The 21762-nt window shown below is 35.8% G+C and overlaps 1 protein-coding gene across 2 annotated transcripts in view; it reads right to left on the bottom strand.

The window, feature by feature from the left end:
- The window catches only part of FGF14 (fibroblast growth factor 14), a 409284-nt gene that overhangs the window by 145387 nt on the left and 242135 nt on the right, over positions 1 to 21762 (bottom strand). The gene's annotated exons all lie outside the window — the stretch shown is intronic.

Below are 21762 nucleotides of genomic sequence, written 5' to 3'. Positions count from 1 at the left end.
AAACAAAAAAAAAAAACAACTAAACAGGACATTTACTTCAGAAGCCTGTACCAATCCTTTTTTATATTTTGAATATAATTGTTCAAAATCTGCAAAGTACAACTCACTGACACTTTTACAGGTACTTTAAACTTAAGCTGAAGTGTAGATATTGGATAAGGACAGAAAACAGATAACTGTAAAACCAACCCAGAATGTTGCAGAAGAATTAGCTAGGAATCAACCTAGCTGTTTGGAAGAGAGTTTCTATTCATCGTAAAGACAGAAAGAAAATCTAAGCATTTAAGAAAAGCAATACACAAGAATAATCACAGATAATAAATATTATCTTCCTAGAGTTACAACATTTACAGCAAATCACATTTTTAATCCCCATGTTCAAATACCTCATTAAGCTCCCCCTAAAATTCCTACCAGTCTTGTATAATGTAAATGCACTTCTCATGTAAATATATGTGTACTGGGTCTGGCTGGAATGTTAACTTTCCCTGCAGCAGCCCATACAGTGCTGTACTCTGTACTTGTAGCTGGAACAGCAGTGTTATCACACCAGTGTCTACTGCTGAGCAGTGCTGGCACAGCATTGGGACTCTCTTTAACCCTCCTAGGGGGTGGGCAAAAAATGAGAAGAGAAACATCACTAGGGCAGCTGACTTAAACCAACCAAAGGGATATTCCATACCATGTGATGTCACACTCAGCAATAAAAGGTGGAAACAGGAAGAAGAGGGGAGGGGTGGGCTCTCGTTGTGAAAACGTCGGTCCTCCTCCCGAACACCGGCTACGTGTGTTGAGGCTCTGCTTCAAGGACATGGTCAATCATTGCTCATTTGTGGGAAGTAGAGAGTAATTTCTTTCCTCTGCATTTCCACATAGCCTTCATTTATTTTATTTGTTTGTTTTCCTCCCTTTTTGTTTTACCTTTCCCCCCTCTCTTTTCCCCTTCCCCTTTTTATTTCCCTTTAGTTAAATTGTTTAGTTCATAATAATCTTTATTTTATTATTATTATTATTTCCCTTTAATTAAATTATCCTTTTCTCAACCCGTGAGTTGTTCTTTGCTTTACTTCTCCCCCTCCTCATCTAAAAAGAGGGGGAGTGAAAGAGTGGTTGTGGGGTTTAGCTGCCCCGTACAGTAAAACCACCACAATATGTGGTATCTTAATAGAATAATGTTCATTGTCTGGCTAATGCAGCTGAAAATTTTCAAATAGGACCTAATAATCTGCTGACAGTATGTATACAGAAGGCACCGAGTAAGTCTCCTAGATCTATGCTTTTTGTCACGTGAAGTCAGTTGCAGATCCAAATTTTTTATATATATATATAATAAAAAAAATAATAACCCTTTTAACTGTTGCATTTGATTTGGAAATTGGTATGAAGCAAAGAGAGGAGCATGCATATTTTCAGCAGTAGGATAGTCTCACATCAATCTAAGACTATTTTGAAATCAGCTCCCAGAAAACTGAGGAGGTCTGAAATGTTGGTGTGAAGTCTAGCTTACAGCTGGCAGCATTTCAATACTTAAGAACGCTGAGCATTGTCTGGGTCAATGACTCTTGTTCATAGCCTCTTATTAACTAGACAGAAGTGACTTAGAAGTCATCAGTCAGTGGATGAATACAATCAAAGCAGAACCGACCTACTATATATAGGCCTAGACTGAGAGACCTGCTGAAACTGCAGTCTAGTCCCATCAGCTCTAAAACATGCTCACCCTTGAGCACAGGTAGGCAGAACACTGTGCTGCCCCAAAGCTCCATTTTCCCAATCCATTCATCTTGAAACCGAACTTGTTACTGGTGTACAGGGTTCCTCATACACATGTCTTTGAGTCTCATTTGTTACCAAAAGTCTCCAAGTGTATCTTGTTTTGCTCTTCAGTGTTCAGATAAGCAAATGTAGTTTTTGTGTTTAAGAAATAATAAATAAATATATATATAAGAATTTTGACGAAGTCTCAAAGCTTTTTGATTTAATTCCAGCCCTAGTTTATGCACTACGGAAACTTGCTTTAGCTACAGATGTAAGGAGGAAGATCTAAATTAATACCAGGAAACAGCTTGATGAGTGGAAGCTCTCTTTGATGCAATTCAAAGCTGTGCTCTGTAAATAATAACTGAGTGGTTCTGGCTATGCTACACTGATAAGGAAGAACAGAACTCATTAGAAATGGAACATACTGGCAGCCAAATTGCTGTGAACCATAGCTGCTTGACTAATATTCTCTCTCCAGAGACAAAGTAATACTTTCTGGACCTTAAAAGACTCAAATATAAACAACCTACACATCACTTATTGTGAAAAGAGATACTTATTGCTGCAGTTTTACAAATGTGGAATAGGGTAGCACCTTGCTGTAATTATTACTCATATAAAGAAATTTTCAATGATTTTTTTTTTTAATTTATGTTTTTTTTAAAATTTATGTTTAATTTATGTTTCACAAAATAATAGTTCTAATAGTTCACTATATAATAATAATAATAATAATAATAATAATTAATAATAATAACCCACATTTTTTAAACTGACTGTTAAAAGTCTTTTATACAGGTAGGTCAATTTTCATAGAAATCAATTTATATTATTTTAAATATCCTAATTAAAAACAACAGCAACAACAAATGAATTCATTTGTCTCCCAGTATGTTGTGGAAGTTAAGATCAATCTTGTATATAATTTCCTTTGAAAATATCAGCACCTTGCCCATCAACGTCATTATTTCAAGATTTGGCCCATACCTACCTTAAAAAAATTAACATATCTTTAAAAAGCTAACTCAGATTTTTTTTTTTTTTTACTACAAGGATAAAGAAATTACAGGTATGTTTTTTGCATATTCAAATTGAGAACACACAAACATTTAATAGACTGGACAATAAAATAAATGAAAATGTTCTTCATATAAACTACTGACAAATTTAGTGATCCAAGCAAATTTCAAATCTAGTCAGAAATGAAGGAGGTTTGCTTTCTTCATTCAAAGTATTCAATAAAATAATTAAACTATTAAAAAAAATTTGGAAAAGATAAAATTTCTTTTGCAGACTGAAAATAAACTGGGCTTCCCCCCCCCCCCCTTCCTCCCTCCAACCACCATAGAAATATAGCATGTGTGCAAAACGTGACAGCAAAATCATAATTATCTATTTTCTAGGTGAAGCTAGATTGTCACCAATCAGCAAATCTGATATTAGTATAATGGAAATCCAGATCATAACCCACATAGCAGAGTTGGAGGAATAGTATCTTTAAGGAATGGTAACATTTCAATGAAAGACATAGAGACTGTTCTAGGAAAAGCCTTGCTCTGTTTGTGCCTTTTTCATGTGCTGCAAACAAACATTAGGACTAGAATCACTGGACTTGATGGGCAAATCCCTTTTATAACAATCCCCATCATTAACTATCACAACAATTTGTGTTATCAGGGACCTTCACAGTGTTATTCAACACTCTTTATGTGAAGTCATTTGGCCAACATGGATTTTGAGTTGTTGTGTGAAACACCTACTGTTTTGTTTGTTTTTCTGTTTCTAAAGTGAGTAATTAGATTTAGATTCAGAAGTCTAATTCTGTTTTTCTGAAATGCACCTCTAATTCTTAAAATAGACTGAAGCATTTAAGATGCTCTGGGAGTTTAAACTAATAAGAAAGCTTCAGATAAGCTTTCAAAAAAAGGAAATTTTCAACGGTATTAAAAAAAGTTATTAATTTTCAGTACTTAATAAACCATTGTTTGAACTGGGCTCTCTGTATTCTAGCATCAGCTGAAATATCCTGGATTTTCTTTTTTTCTTGTTTAAAAAGCTTACACTCACCAGAAATCTCTAGGCCATTTAAATTTTCTCACAAAAACCAACAAGAATGCTAATTAAAAGATTATGTAAAGCAGTTTTAGGATGTAGACATCGAAACATTAAAAATTATCAAGAATTACTGACTTTGACACATTCAGTTACATGTATATCTGCAGAAACTTAAGTAATTTTGCATCGTAGCTGTTATCATTTTCCTGGTTATTCAGTGATGCCTGAACACATCTCTAGACAAGATTTCCTCTCTCTTCTCACTGCACTTACATCACTAACCTGACATACCACGTAACCAAGTCTGCCTGTACTTAATAGTGTTTTCCAGGGGTAGGAGAGAGGAAGGGGATTGAGAATCATAGATGAAAATTTGAGCTGCTTTTTGTTGTAAAGCACTCCTGGGTTGCAGGACATTTTTTGAGAAGGAAGACAAGCATCAACCCTCTTCACACACACACAAACTCTGAATCTAAATGAATATTTCAATTTAAAATATGTCCTAGTTGAGGTAAATGTTTGTGTTAAAATACTATGTAATTCATTGGTTTTTGTTTGTTTGTTTTTGTATGTGACTACTGCTAATTATGTTCACTGAATTAAGTTAAATATTAATTCCAAATAAAAAAAAATGCAGTTCTGCTATGAAACATATTTTATTGAGAAAGACGACACAAGTTCATTCCTTCTAACCAACAGCACCTTTTGGTATCTCTTGGAAAAGTATATCATTTATAAAAGTTAATATCATTTGAATATAAAGGCAAGATAAAGCTGCCCTGCTCTGGGTTGCTCAGTTCCAGATGAACACAGAAGTGCAGACAAAATATCCCCCCTCTTTTTCTGAGACCTTCTTGTGGATACTCAGCTTGCAAATGGAAATTAATGTCAACAAACTTACTTTTCCTAAGACATCCTTCTGTACCTCTTTTCTCTGCTTGGTGGACAGGAACTTTGACTCCCCTGTTACACTGCGCCATCCCTTTGGCATCATATACTTTGCCTTGCTACCAGAAATCCAGTTCCTACACATTATCAAGATTCAGTTTTTGAATTATTAATTAATTTGGTTTGGATCCATTATAATGAAATCTTATGCTCTGTTTTGTGGTGGGGCTTTCATTTGTATGCCACTGAAGTCCAACCACAGTGATACAACATGATGGTTGCCTTCTGAGCTCTTTGGAGGAGGGTCTTCTCTGTATTCCAGGTATCAAGTGTGGGGACTGAATTTCTGTGTCAGCTAGGCCAAGATAAAGCTTCCAGGCCACCAATGATCCCCATGTTTTCAGAATTTCTGATTACATCATCTAAACTAGCAATAGCTTCCTCCCATAATACATAACAGTGGGATGAAATAAGTGCTGTTGCCAGTATTGGAGAATACAGAAAGTTCTGAGGCATAGTACAGAGTTGTTTTCACTTTAGTATAAAGAAGGCTGTAATCTCACCAATGTCTATATGCTATTTTAATCACAGAATCACAGAATTGTAGGGGTTGGAAAAAGACCTCAAAAGATCATCGGGTCCAACCCCCCTGCCAAAGCAGGTTCCTTAGAGGAACCTTTATATACTAATAAAGTTTCTAATACTAATACTAATTACCGATCTTTAGTAGATAACGATCTTTGGTAGATTGGTAATTAGTATTCCTAGTATAGGAAAAACAAGAAAACAAAAAAATAACAACCACCAGAAATCTGAAGAACAGTAGGTAGACTTTAACAGACAAAATACAGTTTATTCTCTGAAATGCTCATTATTATTGTCAATTATAGGTAATTTCCTTGCTTACCCTCTCCCCACATGGCATGTCAAATAAAAGAACAAAATAATAATAATACTAATAAAAAGACATAAAAAAGTTATTAAAATTTTATGAGTGTAATCAGGATACATTCTTTCCCAGCCTAGAGCATAAAGAGTCAAAACAACCCATCTCACTTGTAATCCTGCCATAAGTGATTAATTTGCAATTGAAAATAGTTGCCAGTTTATGACATATATATATATATATATATATATTTAAAAGAGGGTAATGCCATCTCATTCAGAATTTGACCATTAGGATGTGTGAAACGTTATCTTGCTAGCCCCCGCTATACATACTCTAAATATCTGATAGCACAAAGTGCAACAATAATGCTTAAACTCACCCAAAACACATTATTATGTACCGCAGTTTCTTTATAACAAGATCAAAGATCATTCTTTTTGTACTGTGTACAACTGATCCAACTACTCAAGGTCTAATCAACGTTAACATTATACAAACTTTGAAAGAGAGAAAGAAATGAAAGAAAAGAGAAGAAAGAAACATAGAATCATAGAATATCCCAAGTTGGAAGGGACCCACAAGGATCATCGAGTCCAACTCCTGGCACCACACAGGTCTACCCAAAAATTCAGACCATGTGACTAAGTGCACCGTCCAAACACTTCTTAAACTCCAACCAGCTTGGTGCCATGACTTCATCACTGGGAAGCCTGTTCCAGTGTGCAACCACTCTCAGTGAAGACCCTTTTCCTGATGTCTAGCCTAAACCTTCTCTGCCTCAGCTTGACACCATTCCTGTGGGTCCTATCACTGGTGACTAAAGCGAATAGATCAGTGTCTTCTCCTCCACTCCCTCTCATGAGGAAGCTGTAGACCACAATGAGGTCTTCTCTCAGACTCCTCTTTTCCAGGCTGAACAGGTCAAGGGACCTCAGCTGCTCCTCATACGTCTTCCCCTCTAGGCCCTTCACCATCTTTGTAGCCCTTCTCTGGACACTCTCCAACAGTTTTACATTCTTTTTGTACTGTGGTGCCCAGAACTGCACACAGTACTTGAGGTGAGGCTGTATCAGCGCAGAGTAGAGTGGGACAATCACTTTTCTTGACTGACTAGCAATGCCATGAAAAGAAGGAAAAGAAAGGAAAGAAAGAAAAGGAAAAAAATGAAAAAGAAAGATGAGAAAGATGAGAGAAAGAGAGAGAGAAAGAGAGAGAGAGAGAGAATTTTCCCATGTGCCCTTAAGAAATCTTCTGCTAGTGAAACTGTTAAAAAAAACCACAGTGTGAATCTGAATACAGGAATGTATATATAATAAATACAAGCAATAAGTGATGTTTAAAGGCTCAGTTTTGTCATTAATAAGGATTTATAAAGACAAAATACACAAAGAGCTAGATTAGGCTCACATAAATTTAGTCACTGGAAGTACAGAATTTTGACTCTCTCTGTTGTGAACCAACCTGTCCAAACAAGACAAACACTGAACCTTTGGAAAATCCTTACAACCCTCTACTGACCATAAAAAAGATCATAAGAATTATCCTAAGAATTAGGTGAGACCCAAGGGAAGCATGCAACAGCTGCAGTATAAGAGACATATTTTTGCACCCAGCTATGTACATGACGGTATGCAGCCATACCCTCCCTTTATTCATCCAGTTCAGGTTCAGTGGTTGTGTCCTCTTAATAATATAGATCAAGATTTTATAAATTCATTTTGTGAAACCTGACATTAGCTTACCTTCATCCTGTCTATCTATATATGTTAACTATTTCTTCTTTACTTTTCTGGATCTCTTTCTGTTCCTCTGAGTACAAGACAGGTAATGCAGAAGGTCTTGTAGAAGTTCTGCCCAGAATCAGAGGAATCACAAGGCAGGGTGAAAGGACTTTGCCTCTGAGTGCCCACACTGTGACAAACTGCAATCAGCATGATGTCCTTTTTGGATTGTGGTGAAACAGGAGAGGGAATACAGTATTTTTTTTTTAGCACTTTTTTAGCACTGTCTTAGTGTTTAGATGGTCATAAATTTCATAACATTCCACAGGCATGCTTGATAGAAAGTCCTTCAAATGACAAGTAAAGAGAGCACTCAAAATTTATTAGCTACATGTATTTTGTCTAAATAAACCTTTGTGCAAACTGCTACTTTCAAATCTTTCAGAAGGCACTTCTCAGTAGAAGATTTGAGATGTTAGATTCGTGACAGGACAATAAACTCTTGGGGATTATGAGACAATGACTAAATACACACATACACATGCGTATTACTCTGAGAGTTAAGAACATACAATTTTTTTGAGGATTATTTTGCACTTGTTTGATTAGATAATATTTTACTAATCTCCTGAGCCATTAATCTTTGCAAATCATATCTAATAGACATGCTTCCAGTAGTTAGCAATGACAAAAGGTAATGAGACAGAAGGTACATTATAAAATTTCTGCCTCCAAGTTTTTGCTATTACTTTTCCTCTATCCACAGTTCTTACCTTTCCCTTCCACATTCTAAATCCTGCTATATTCACCAATCTTGTAATGGATTTTACACTAAACAATCACTAAGTGGGTGAAGAACTGCCCCAGGAATAGGAACTCAAAGCCAGAAAACCCTTCTTTCATATGGAATTTTTTCTTACAGGGCTACTGTCATGCCCATACCTCCCCTCTCCCATTGACTGTGGCATAGGGCTACATCTTGAACAGGAAGAACAGTGTCCTCTCTCTCACTGCCTGGTTTGCAAACAGTAACTCCCAAAGTCCTCCTGTCTGCAAAGGACTTCTAGTTTGTATGTCTTATGATTTCTATAGTCTCAAACAAGTAAGTGAATAAATACAGAGACTATATAAAAAATAAACATCATTTTCTACAGCACCAGCTGCACGTGAATGCAGGAGAAATTAACTAAGCTCTAATATTTAAAGTAATGAAGAGGATTCAAAACCCTCTGGAGAGGGTTTTGGTTGTAAATACCAGCCTGACAAATACAAACATTTCTAGAGTACTTTATAGCACAACTGCAGAGTAGAAGTAAAATTCCTTTTTTGTTAGTAAGGACAAGGAACTACAGATGAAACATTTCATTCACAAAACACATGATTTTGATTGACCAGGAAACTACTGTGCAGTAGCCTAATAACAGCAATTTTTCACATTTCAAAGTCACCTGTGAAAAACACAGGTATTTTCACTTTAGCGAAGAAACAAATAGAAACTTTAAGCGAGAGAAAAAAGAAAAAAAAAAAAAGATCTGAAAGGTGCAGTGTTCGTGGGTGACAACACTTGAACATGCATATATTTTAGATCTGGGGTTGGTACTGCTTTAAAGATCATCTTAAAGTAGTTATGCAAAAATCATGGTAACAAATGCAGTGGTCATTTCTGAAAGTCTCAACACTTCATGCTGCCTATAAAATGTTAGGAATACCAGCCATTATTCTGCATATCATGGAATAACTATTAAAAAGATTTTTGGCCAGAGAAGAAACTGACTTTCAGCATTATTCTCCTGTTATTGCTGAAAGATTATATTTCTAAAATCCCCCCCCCCCCTTTTATTTTTTTTAACAGGATGCAGAAAAATATGCTAGTATACAAAAGGCTTGTATTACAGTTAGAAGGAAACAAGAAAGTCTTTTTTCCTGACATAGAATTTAAATACAAGATGTAAATTCAAGTAATACTGTCAGCTGCCTGTGTTACAAGGCATTTTAATGAGAAAAGTTCACAGTAGGTTGCATAGCCATTAACAAAAACATCAGTTACAAATTAAAAGGTTGACAAGCAATTCGGAAACATTTAGCCATTCCCCACTTCTTGTATACAATGGTGTGGCAGAAGCAAAATAAATTGCCATGTAGATGTCAGTACAATGCACATAAGAAATGTTAAGGATTAGTGATTGAATGCTCCCACAAAGATATTCAATATGTGCAGACAGTTTCTTTCCTCCTATGTACCTTTTTGTCAACTTTCAAGTCTGGAGAGGGCTGTTAAGCATGGCCAATGAAAAGCCAAGAAGAGTAATCCATTTCCTGTTTAAAAAATCTTAAGAGGTATAGAAATACAACTTGCTGGTCACTGAATATGTGAATCCACTTTTTTATTATTTTTTTTTATTTATTTTGAAAATAAAGCGTATTTCTTTTTGCATTTGCTCTTTTTCTGTTTAGACAGGTTCTAACTGAGCTGCAGTTTCATTTTAAGTTGATCTAACCATTAGCCTCCAGTTCCCTCTGTTGATCTCTGCTTCCCTCTTCCAGGGGGTCAGAGCAGCTCACTGATCTGTTAGTAAAAACTGTTAGTTTTAGCACTTTGTATCTGCTAGTTCATGATACTGATTCTACTTGCCCTGTAGCCACCATGATGCAGGAGACAGAAGAAGAATGTGAGGCCACGAAGAACACTAGTCCTCTCATAAAAATGGCTTTCAAAAGCTTGACATAATTCATTAAAACATCTAGTGCTTGGTAAGAGATTATTGCCATGCATATTTGAACTTCTGAAGTTTGCATATCAGTTTAGGATCTGTTAGCACAGAGGTAGTTAATGCTACTAGAATTCTATGATGGTAATATTCTGTCACAAAGATGACACTAATATTTTATAGAATTAATTTACATGACTTTTACATGACTTTTTTTTTTTTTTTTTTTTTTTTTGGAAACCTCCTATAACAAATGTTACAGGGACTCTTAAAAGAGAGAGCATAACATGGAAAGAGTGAGTCTATTTCATAAACAATGCCATGAACATAGGATGATTCCAAGACTTCTGATATGAGAGAAAGAAGATGCTATAGACTCAAGGAATTTTCAGAGACTATTGTAACAAGTTCACAAATGGTCTATTGCTCTATTGTTGTTCAACATTGCATACATTTCTGGATCTGTTAATATGCTCTCTTCAGAATTTGAAGCCAAAAAATATATGTCAAAGCAAATGGTCTTGATTCTTCCAGTACATGTTCTTACACTACTGAGAAGATGCAGACTAGCCTGACTCAAGTCTCAGTTACAGGTTCTGATATAAGAGGCTTGTAATAGTATGACCTCTGTACTAGAGTTCATTAATACTTCACACAGGAACTATCACCATGAGACAAGCCCTATGAAGACGTGTGGTACTGTGGGCTTGGCTGTCCTGTTTAGTAAGTACCTATGAAGACTTATGCCAGTCTCTGAAAGGGGAAAAGACTATGAACAGTGAATTAAAACCATGGAGAACAGCATGGGCTGGTGACCTGTAGTTCTGATTAAAATGCAATTCCCTTCACATCCCCCAAAAAAAGTAATAGAAGAAAACTACATGTACTGGAGAGTTAATTAGTCTTGGGAATAGAATCAATAATCAAATCAAATCATCTTTCCACTGTGGTTTTTAAAGAAGATGTTAATGGATAAGTAGGTATGAATGACTGTTTCAGTTAATCCATCTAAACAACCTATAGAAGAAAACCTTATTTATCAACTAGAAAGAATGTTTGCACATGAATTCTGTTTTGAGTTGTTCACTGACTTGTTTTCCCAATTATTTCAAACATACAGATTCAATTGATTACATTGTGAGGCAACATAGAAATTACACATTTATATTCATTATGAATTTGAAAACCTCTTTCATGCCAGCCCACTTCATAACAAGCACTTTTTTTATTATAGTGATAGCACTGATGAAGTGACTTCTCATGGAAATCAGTGGCAAAATTTTAATGATTTTTATAGATAAGACCCAAAATAGCTGCCAAATGCAGTACTCCAAATTTATTTCAGATGCATTTTAAAATGTTCATATCTGTTGGGGTGGTGTGGAGAGAGCTGCTTGTTATTTCTGCTCACGTATTTATTCATAAAACAAGAAATATGAAAAAGCATAGTGAAATACTTTATTACACATAGTTTGTATCTTTTCTGTTGTGATGGTCAGAACACATTGTGTAATAAGTTTAATGAAAACCATCAGAAATTTATAGCCCTAAACTGCCTATGCTGAAATAACTTTATTACATATTGAATGCTTTCCTCAACAATGAGATCTGTGCCACCTTCCTCCAGAACCAGATGTGTGTTTAAACTCAGACCCTGAACTCCAGTCTACTATTAAGTAAAAAGCTGGATGTGTATAAATAGTTTGGATAAAAAGTGAAGAAAAAGGAAATGTAGGGGGAAATACCTGAGAAAGGCAGAAGTGACCTAATTGTTACTCAAAAATAGGAAGCATGAAGAAAACAGTTTCCCAGTGAAGGACCAGGATTATATAGAAAAACTCAGAAAGGAGGTTTGTTAAGTTACCATAACTGTTTTTGAAGTCTCAGCCTCAAGAAGAAGGTTGCTAATTCTATTATTCCTAACTTCCTAATTTGCTATGACCTTTACTTATAAAGGCATCTTTTTTTTTTTTTTTCCATATTTAATATTTTTTTTTGTTTTGTTTTGTTTTTTTTAATAGTCTGAATTAATTAATGGTTAAAGAAATGACTGCTCAGGCTGAAGTAAAGCTTAAGTGTTTGAACTTTCTAATTTCAGTTGAAGTCTACTTTACATGGGAATGAGCAGAGGCACGACAAGAAGGGCTCTCCTTGCATATAATTTTGGCAGTGTTAGAACCAAATGCATTTTCCATTTAAGGGATATTTCCTCACAAGAATTAAAAGCAAACAAAAAATAGCTCCTAGAACTACTCTCTTATTCCACTAGAGATTCAGAAAAACACCTCTGATCTATTCATTCTTCTGAATTAAGATAATTTACATTACATTGATAGCTTCACACACAATAGTGACTGTGTGACAATACCTGTCTTTGAGCTCATTCTCATTTTCAATACCATGAAGTGAAAGTAACCTCAGAGAGTTTCATTCAACAGTTTCATCAAGATTTTATATCACAGTAGATATGGGTTTAAAAACATATAGGATATGTTTTTATTACACATTGGGGATGAAATAAAGATGTATGAACTGATTTGCTTCAGCCATGAAGAAATGTTTTAGTTAAGGATTAAGTTCATGGCAAGTTTGAAACGTAAAAACAAATTCATTTTTAATAATTAATGTGAGAAAAGTGTTTTGTTTAACCCCCCCAAAAAAAAAAAAAAAGAAGAAAAAAGAAAAATGTGAAGTTTCTAGGGTGTTTCCAGAGTCAGAATTTTACACTTCTTTTGACACATTCTAAAATAAAGTCAGTATTTGTCTGTGAGTAGTCATGGGAGGAGTTATGCACCTAAAAGAATATTCTAAAAGATGTTATCATTTTGATAGTTTTAACAACTCCCATAATCAGAAAAGAAAAATAAGATGTTGCTATGGCTCAAATACCATCAGAACTGGCAGATTCATATCTCTTGTATCTTTAAAGCTGTAGTTATAATGGCAGGCTTACACATCCACACAGAACGAACTGTTGTTTTATATTTGAAATGAAAGGAATATGATATTTTTCCCCGTTCAGCTATAAGAACGTCTTGTTCTTAAACTAAAGGCTTGCAGTTGAGTTTCCCTTTAAAAATAATTTGTTGGACATAAATCATGCACAGCTTGCTCTGGTCTGTAGTTTCTAAGGGAAAATTCCAAAGAAAACCTTCCACTCCACAAAAACAAAATACCACATAAACAAGAAGCTTGCTCCACTAGCAGATGCTCTTGTATTTATCACCCTAACATTCAAGCTATCAGCCTAGGCCAAAGCCGTCAAAATCAAGCAGGCTTTTAACTCCCGAGACAGTGCTTCTAGGATTTCAACCTACCCATCTCAAATATTTGCAAAGGATGTTAATCTTCATTTCTGGAAGGTCAAACCAAACTCCTTGCCCAAGGTTATAATGTCAGGAACATTACAAGACAGCAAAAATTCCTGTGCCCTTTTCCATCTGTTGTACCCATACAAATTCCCAAAGCTTATTATGATCAAAATATACATAGATAGACATATATTCAGCTTATTGAGGTTATTTTCTAAAATAACATCATATTTTGAAATGAGAAAAAAGAATGTTAGAACATGTATAGTGGAACAAGTTTTGAGGATTGCAGCTGTAATACTATTGAATGAAACAGTTCCCTATGTAAATTGGCTCAAAAGGAAGATAAAAAATATTTTTTGAAAACCTAAGTTTAGTAAAAATGTATAATGAGGTAACTATTTATTGAAAGCATATTTCTTTCAAGAAATACCTCCTTAGTCTTTGTTGTCCATCTATTGTACCATAGTGCTAATGCTTGAAAACTGAGAAGCAAATAAAACTAAAAACAGAAGCCAAAATAAAAAACAATGTAAAAATTAAATTATTTTTATGACCGTGGAATACATATGGTGAAAACTAAATTTAGATTGGCGGTGGTCCAAAAAATCCCATTAATTTTGGCTTCAAATCCAGAAAGGCTGTCTGGAACAGCCTCAGCACAGTGGTATCCTGGCCTAAGACTCTGAGGCATTACAGGAGAACAGTAACCATGTGTAAATGCACACACACACACACACACATATGTATAAAGCAGACATGAAACAGTGCAGTAATTCATGCAAAATTCAACATATACATTCTCTGTCTCTCATCTACATTCATAAAATGTAACAACGTGAAGACCAGATACTTGTCTTTAATACAGCCTACTAGATTCTAATTAGGAACAAGGAAAACTTAAACAATCTGCTGTTAACAGGGCAGAAATTTGTAAGAGAAATACTAAGGCTAGTATGAATGAAATAAATGGAAATATGTGCTTGTAGGGAAATGGGAGAGGGAAAGAGAATGCACTGGCATGCATGTGAACAAGCTTCGATTTACAGTATGTAAGATTCTGCCCTTCTGCCCTGTAAAAAAGAATTTGTCAGAAGCATCCATAAACTCCTGCCAGGAAAACACACATAAGGAAAGCTGCCTAAGTCCTGAAAATTGTACAGAACTCTGAACTTATAGAATCTAAAAGTTTCCACTATTTTAAAAGTTTCCACAACTATGTCTCCACTAGCTTCTGTAGCCTGACTGGCAACACAAGATCAAAGGAACCACAGTCTGGAAGACCATGGGAGAGAGAAAGGTTCCCAACAAAAGGGAATCTCAGAGATCTAATACTGCCAGTGATTAAATCCTGCCAGATATAAACTTCCCTGTCAAAAAGAAGCTATTGCACCCCACTCATTTGCTCTGTCATTAGAAAAATACCTGTACTCTACCAGCTGTTGCCCTGCATCTATGTACTAAAATGTGAGTAATGGTGTAAATTAAAGTAACCTATATGGTATTTGTCCCTATTTGGGAGACGGTTTTGAGTCCTCCTAAAAAAATAAAATAAAATTAAATTAAAAAAAAAATCCAAACTAAATGCATAACCTTTTTCAGTTTCATTTGTGTTTCTGAAAAAAAAATCTATGAAGTCTGTTACTGAAAGATATGCTTATGAACTTCTGTTCTTATGAGCTTCTAACAGAGATTTTATCCAAAAATAACAGAAGTAAACTGAAGAAAGGAGAAATAAAGAAACACAGTGTTAACCAAAAGAGCAATTAAATTGGTTTTGTGTCTCCCACACAAATTGTTTTCTGTTTTGATCTGTTGTGCCCCACATCTTGATAAATAGTAAAATTAAGGATCATACCTATAACTAAAGTGCCAATGAATTGCTTCATTAGTGTTTGCAGGCTCCATTACAGAGCAGAAGTGCACAACTGAGGTTTGACATAAAAGTAAACTGTGTTTAGGGTATACTAAAAACACATTAATATGTCAAGTATAATCTTTCAAACTAATGAAAGTCAGCTGGAACACATTAACTGTTTCCAGCTGTCAAAATAATACATTTAGCTTTATTTCTCAGGTTAAGATTCAGGCAAAATTTAAATGCTAAAGTTCTGCAGTTGGCCCCAAGTTACAGGTGAGGGCACTATAAGCAAAATAAAACCTTAGGACAAGCTAAATACAGATACACATAAAATGAAACGTTTTTAAAAGGCACAACATAAGCATGCTCACTGATGTATCAAATCATAGAACAGTTACCCCCAAGATTAAAAATATTTTCTACTTGGTATATAAGCACTGTGATTGGAAGAATAATTGAAACATTTCCCTGGGAAATTTACATTGTGTACACACACATATACGAATTTGAAGAAAATTTCCTAAAAATAAAATTCATATAACCAAACAAGATTACATGTCGAAAGTTAAATCTGCTGCCCCATGCACTTGAATCAGGGTACAATTTGAGAGATGACTATAAAGCAAGAGGAAAGAAAATACTAGCTAAGACTTTTTCCTCTATGATTGTGAAGCCTCATTTGATAGTATTGCAAGAAACTTGATATTCTAAAGCATTTTTTTTTCTAAGTAGATGCAGCTGTAGAGCATTTTGGTACTTGTTTTAAAATAGGCTTGCATGCTCAGAATTATTTGAAATTTAAATACTTTTTTTTTTTTTTTTTAATTGTAATATATTGATTAAAAAAAAAAAAAAAACATTTTGTTTGTATTTTGTCTTACTTTTATTTTACCAATTTGAAAGGCATTTCCAACGATTGTTACATTGATTTTCCCATCCTATGCATCATTTCAGCTCAGAATACTTATTTAAATGAAGTAGAAAAAAAAAAGAGTCACACTTAGTCAATGCGTCAAAAATCAGATACTTTCAAAAAATAGTGATACGGTTTAGTGGACGACTTGTTAGTGTTAGTGTTAGGTCAGAGTTTGGACTCGATGATCTTGAGGTCTCTTCCAACCTAGACAATTCTGTGATTCCGTGAATACTCAACACCAAACTGTTCTGATAGTAACTGAAGCTCTTCTGTTATTTATTTTCCTCATTACATAATCCAAAATTTCAACAACAAATGGATAGTAATTTTGTTTAAAAGTTTTGAACAGTTTTTTTTCCTGATGTCACTATACGTTGAAGCTCCTTCAATCTTTCATTTTACTTCCTCTGAGTAAACTTCTTAAAAACAAACATAAAGACCCCCCAAAAATTTGAAGGAAGAAAAAAAAATATATATATATATATAAAGAATTTTAAAAATTTACAAGTTGTTAATTAAATTTCAAAATATGTTTCCTTTTATATTTATTTTGCAGTAGAAATGGCTCGATGTGAATATAGACATATTCCTTCCACTTTTTTTTTTTTTTTTTTCTTTGATAAATACAACTTTTGCTGAATCTTTCTTGCAAAAGAAAATTAAAAGGAATTTATCAAACAAACCATAAGAACACTATCTGGTAAAATACGAATTAAAATCAATCACCTAACTTTAAAATACAGTAATATTTTTGGGGGCAACTACAAGTATTATTTAACAGTTTGAATTCCCAGAAAAGAAAAATAAAGTTTAAAACTACTTTCCCATCTTTCCGTTTCCTCTGCCCCCCTCTTGTGCCACTAAAAGAGCAATGAACCCCAAAGCTATTACTAGTGCAAGTATCCTCTATAACAGACTCAAATATATCTATATATTACAGACCATCCATTTAATCTTTTCTTTACCCAAAAATAGTAGATTTTTAAAAAATTAATAATTTTAGATAACACAATTCAACTGCAAAAATTTGTGATGGATGAAACTTCATTTTCATTGAAAATCATTTTGATCGTGTATACAACACCAAACAGAATATCACTTAAATCTTGTGTGTAACACCATATAGAAGGTCAGTTTCCATCAAAGGAAAACTAATCAAACTCTTCCTAACTAAATTCACAAATTAGAAGTCTCAGACATTTGATGACAAGCTCTGTGACAAGTAATTTACTTCATGAAGGACACAAAAACACTCACAGTGGGAAAGTGGCATAAATAAGTTGAGGCTTGCCAGCAATGCTCTTCCAATGCCAACTGCAACAGGAGGAGAACCTCAAGGCAGAAGGGTAACTCTGCCTGAGCCAAGAAATCATGAATGTGTGGCAATTATGAGCACACAGAAGGAAATAATTTGCATAAGAGACGGCACTGCTGGATGCCTATATGGCATAAGAGATGGCACATGGATGTCTATATAATCCATGGGAGATACCTTTACTTCAAAGCTTCATGCAGGTTTGAGTCAGCAGCAATATTTACTTAGCCCTGGCTTAGATTCACTATCATTGATCAAGACCAAAAGTATCATTGTCGTGTTCTAGCATCCATTTCCAAACTTCTCCTGGTATTTTGTTTGGTTCAGTCAGGTTTACTTTATGTCCTGGTTTCAGTTAGAACAGAATTAATTTTCTTCCTAGTAGCTGGTGGAATGCTGTGTTTTGGCTTAGGATGAGAAGAGTGCTGATAACACCCCGATGTTTTAATTGTTGCAGAGCAGTGCTTATACCAAGCCAAGGACACCTCAGCCTTTTGCTCTGTCCTGCCAACAGGCAGGCTGGGGGTACAGTAAGAGCTGGGAGGGGACAGACCCAGGACAGGTGACCCGAACTAGCCAAAGGGGTATTCCATACCATCTGACGTCATGCTAAACAATATATAGGGGTGGCTAGCTGGGGGGAGGGGGCCGGACTGCTCGGGGTTAAGCTGGGCATCGGTCAGCGGGTGGTGAGCAATTGCATTGTGCATCACTTGTTTGTACATATTATTAGTAGTAGTACTATTATCATCATTGTATTATTATTATTATTATTATTATTATTATTATTATTATTATTATTATTATTTTCCTGTCTTATTAAACTGTCTTTATCTCAACTCACGAGCTTCACTTTCCATTTCTCTCCCCCGTCACAGAGAGGGAGGGGGGAGGGTGAGCGAACGGCTGCGTGGTGTTTAGCTGCCAGCCGGGTTAAACCACGACAGTCTTTTTGGCGCCCAACGTGGGGCGGCTGCAGGAGCTGGGACTGGGGCGGCTGCAGGAGCTGGGACTGGAGCAGCTTCAGGAGCTGGGACTGGAGCGGCTGCAGGAACTGGGACTGGAGTGGCTGCAGGAGCTGAGATTGGAGCATCTGCAGAAGCTGGGACTGGAGCGGCTGCAGAGTCCACCGTAGGGGTCACAGTGGCCGTTGGATCTGTCACGGGACTTGGAGTGGCCGCAGGGTCTGTCACTAAGTTGATAGCAGTATCCATGGCAGCTCGATAGGCATGAGCCAGGCCCCAGCATGTTACAATGATTTGTGTTACTTTGGAACTTCCTGAATCGCGACACCTTTTATTCAAGCATTCTGCCAGTTTTTGAGGATTTTGCAGTTGTTCAGGGGTGAATTTCCAAAACACTGGGGGTGCCAACTGGTCTAGATGCCTGCCCATATCCTCCCATACTCCCTGCCACCCACAACTATACTGCCTCCGGGCAGATCTCCGGATGAGCTTCCTAAGTAGTTGTTTAACTTTAAGCAGAACCTGAAGTGCATTCAGGAGGCAGAACAACAGGACTATGCTGGTCTGAGTATCCCAAGGATATTCAATATCTTGGAGAGCTATTGTAATAAACTCGGAGGATAAGAGGGTGGTGAAGGAGGAAGGGAGAGTGATCAAGGAGGGTACAGGGGTGGTGAAGGAGAAAGGGAGAGTGATCAAGTAAGAAAAATTATCTTCCCCTTTCCCCTCCACAGATTGACTCCCTAATGAAAAAAGGCAACAGATACAATTGCTAATAGTTTCCAAAATACAGTTTCCAAAGTATAGAATCGAAGATGTTACTGAGTACAAATACCAGGTTAGAGTCATGGCCAGATATTTCATCATCTCATAAGCCACTGATACGACACACAGTACCATAATGGTCTGAAACCAGGGCCCGGAGAGGATAAACAACATGACAGAGAGCACATACGGAAAATAACGTGCTATAATACTCAATTTGGAAAACAGGCGCAGCACAGTTGAGATTAAAGCAATCAGCATTATGACAAGTGACTATTAAGCAGGTCTAATACTTATACCAATTTTAGTTTAACACACTCTGGTCAGATCTGCCGTTATCTCAACCTTTCGTGCCCCACGTTGGGCGCCAAAAAGACTGTCGTGGTTTAACCCGGCTGGCAGCTAAACACCACGCAGCCGTTCGCTCACCCTCCCCCCTCCCTCTCTGTGACGGGGGAGAGAAATGGAAAGTGAAGCTCGTGAGTTGAGATAAAGACAGTTTAATAAGACAGGAAAATAATAATAATAATAATAATAATAATACAATGATGATAATAGTACTACTACTAATAATATGTACAAACAAGTGATGCACAATGCAATTGCTCACCACCCGCTGACCGATGCCCAGCTTAACCCCGAGCAGTCCGGCCCCCTCCCCCCGGCTAGCCACCCCTATATATTGTTTAGCATGACGTCAGATGGTATGGAATACCCCTTTGGCTAGTTCGGGTCACCTGTCCTGGGTCTGTCCCCTCCCAGCTCTTACTGTACCCCCAGCCTGCCTGTTGGCAGGACAGAGCAAAAGGCTGAGGTGTCCTTGGCTTGGTATAAGCACTGCTCTGCAACAATTAAAACATCGGGGTGTTATCAGCACTCTTCTCATCCTAAGCCAAAACACAGCATTCCACCAGCTACTAGGAAGAAAATTAATTCTGTTCTAACTGAAACCAGGACACTTTATTTAATTTGTTTGGGTTTGCAGGCCTGCACAACAAATATAGATGAATTAATTTGTTGTATCTTGCAGTGAAGTAACCTACACATGTGTAAGAAAATAACAGCTTTTGTAATAAATTTATCTTGCATTACCTTAGCAAGACTAAGTATGCATACCATAACAAACTAAATATTTATGGAAATAAATGTCTGGAAAAAATGACTAATTTTAAGACCAAGACAAATAAACGTATACTCGCACATTTCTCTATCACTTAAACACATGTACTAAATGGCTAAAGTAACAGTGCAGCTTATTTATGATAATTCTAGTATATTTTAAAAATATAATTTTTTCTTGGTTCCTCTGGATTTTGCTTTCACTCTGGCTGGAAATGTATTTGAAATCTTTATCTATTTATGGAACCACAGAAAATGAGGTACTAACTACTACAGAGAAGATAAATAAAAGGGTTAATAACAACAACGACGACAAAGTCATTTTTAAAAAGTGTGCATCCCAAAAAGTGAGAGGAGTAAATGGAAAACAAACAAACAAACAAACAAAACAAAACAAAAACTAGAATGCATTTGTTTATCATTAAGAAACTTGATGACACATTTTAAAAGATGTTTATGTGGGTGTACATTTCAGACCACAAATCACTTCTTCAGGACAAATGTACATTATTATTATTAAATGTTACAACAAATATAACAGTTACCTACCACATTCTCTCAAGATATGATGTTGATATTCCACAGATGTAAAATGATTAGTAAATTCAAGACATCCAAATATTGAAAGAAGGCTAGAGGTAGCTTATAAGACTGCCTAATATAACAAATTAAATATCAAAAATCTCTTAATGGGGGAAATTTATTGCATTGAAAGAAACAGAAAAAACAGATCAAAAAACTTTTTCAGATGGGATGAGTGAAAAATTTTCACCAGAGCATTCTTTGGTGCTTTTACGCTGAAATTTGTGTTTTGTTTTTAATATGATCCTGGTCTTAGCCAGTGAAGTCAGCTTTAAAATACGCTTCAAGAACAGAACTAAGCATGGTGGTAAAACAATTTATGAAACAATGCATAAATAGTCTGTGCAGTTTCCCTATGAGACTTGAGAAAACATACTGGCTTCTATCCAGACATCAAAATGTAATTAAATATGATTTGTTATGTATATTCATGGATTATTCACATCTGAATATTTTGCTTGCTTAAACTGTATTAGCGTATTTGGCCCAGATCTACAAAATATTTTAAGTGGAAAAAATACATTATAATAACTTTTCCTGGAGGAAATCAGTTTCTCTTTGTCTCCCTTTCCACAGATAGAGAGCAATTAATAGCTTGAGACATTAGGTTACTGTTAGACCATTAATCTAAATATTTAAAATAGTGACAGATGGTGCAAATGCAACACACAGTGTGATCCTGCAGAATGGAGAGCTCAGCTATAGGAGCAACACCAATTTTCCATATGCTCAGGTCGGTGGTGAACACTTTAAAGAGAAAATGATTTGCTACCAACAACACAATTGCCACAATTTCTATATAAAATAATAAATTGTCAAATTAGCTCAAGGACAATCCCATGCCACATCTCAACCTTTTCAGGCCTTTAGTCAGAATGCTTTTTCAAACACAGAGAAGATCTCCAG

The sequence above is a fragment of the Aythya fuligula genome, chromosome 1 (genome assembly GCF_009819795.1).
Source record: "Aythya fuligula isolate bAytFul2 chromosome 1, bAytFul2.pri, whole genome shotgun sequence".
Classification (NCBI taxonomy): domain Eukaryota; kingdom Metazoa; phylum Chordata; class Aves; order Anseriformes; family Anatidae; genus Aythya; species Aythya fuligula.
This window is presented reverse-complemented; position numbering and strand designations above follow the sequence as displayed.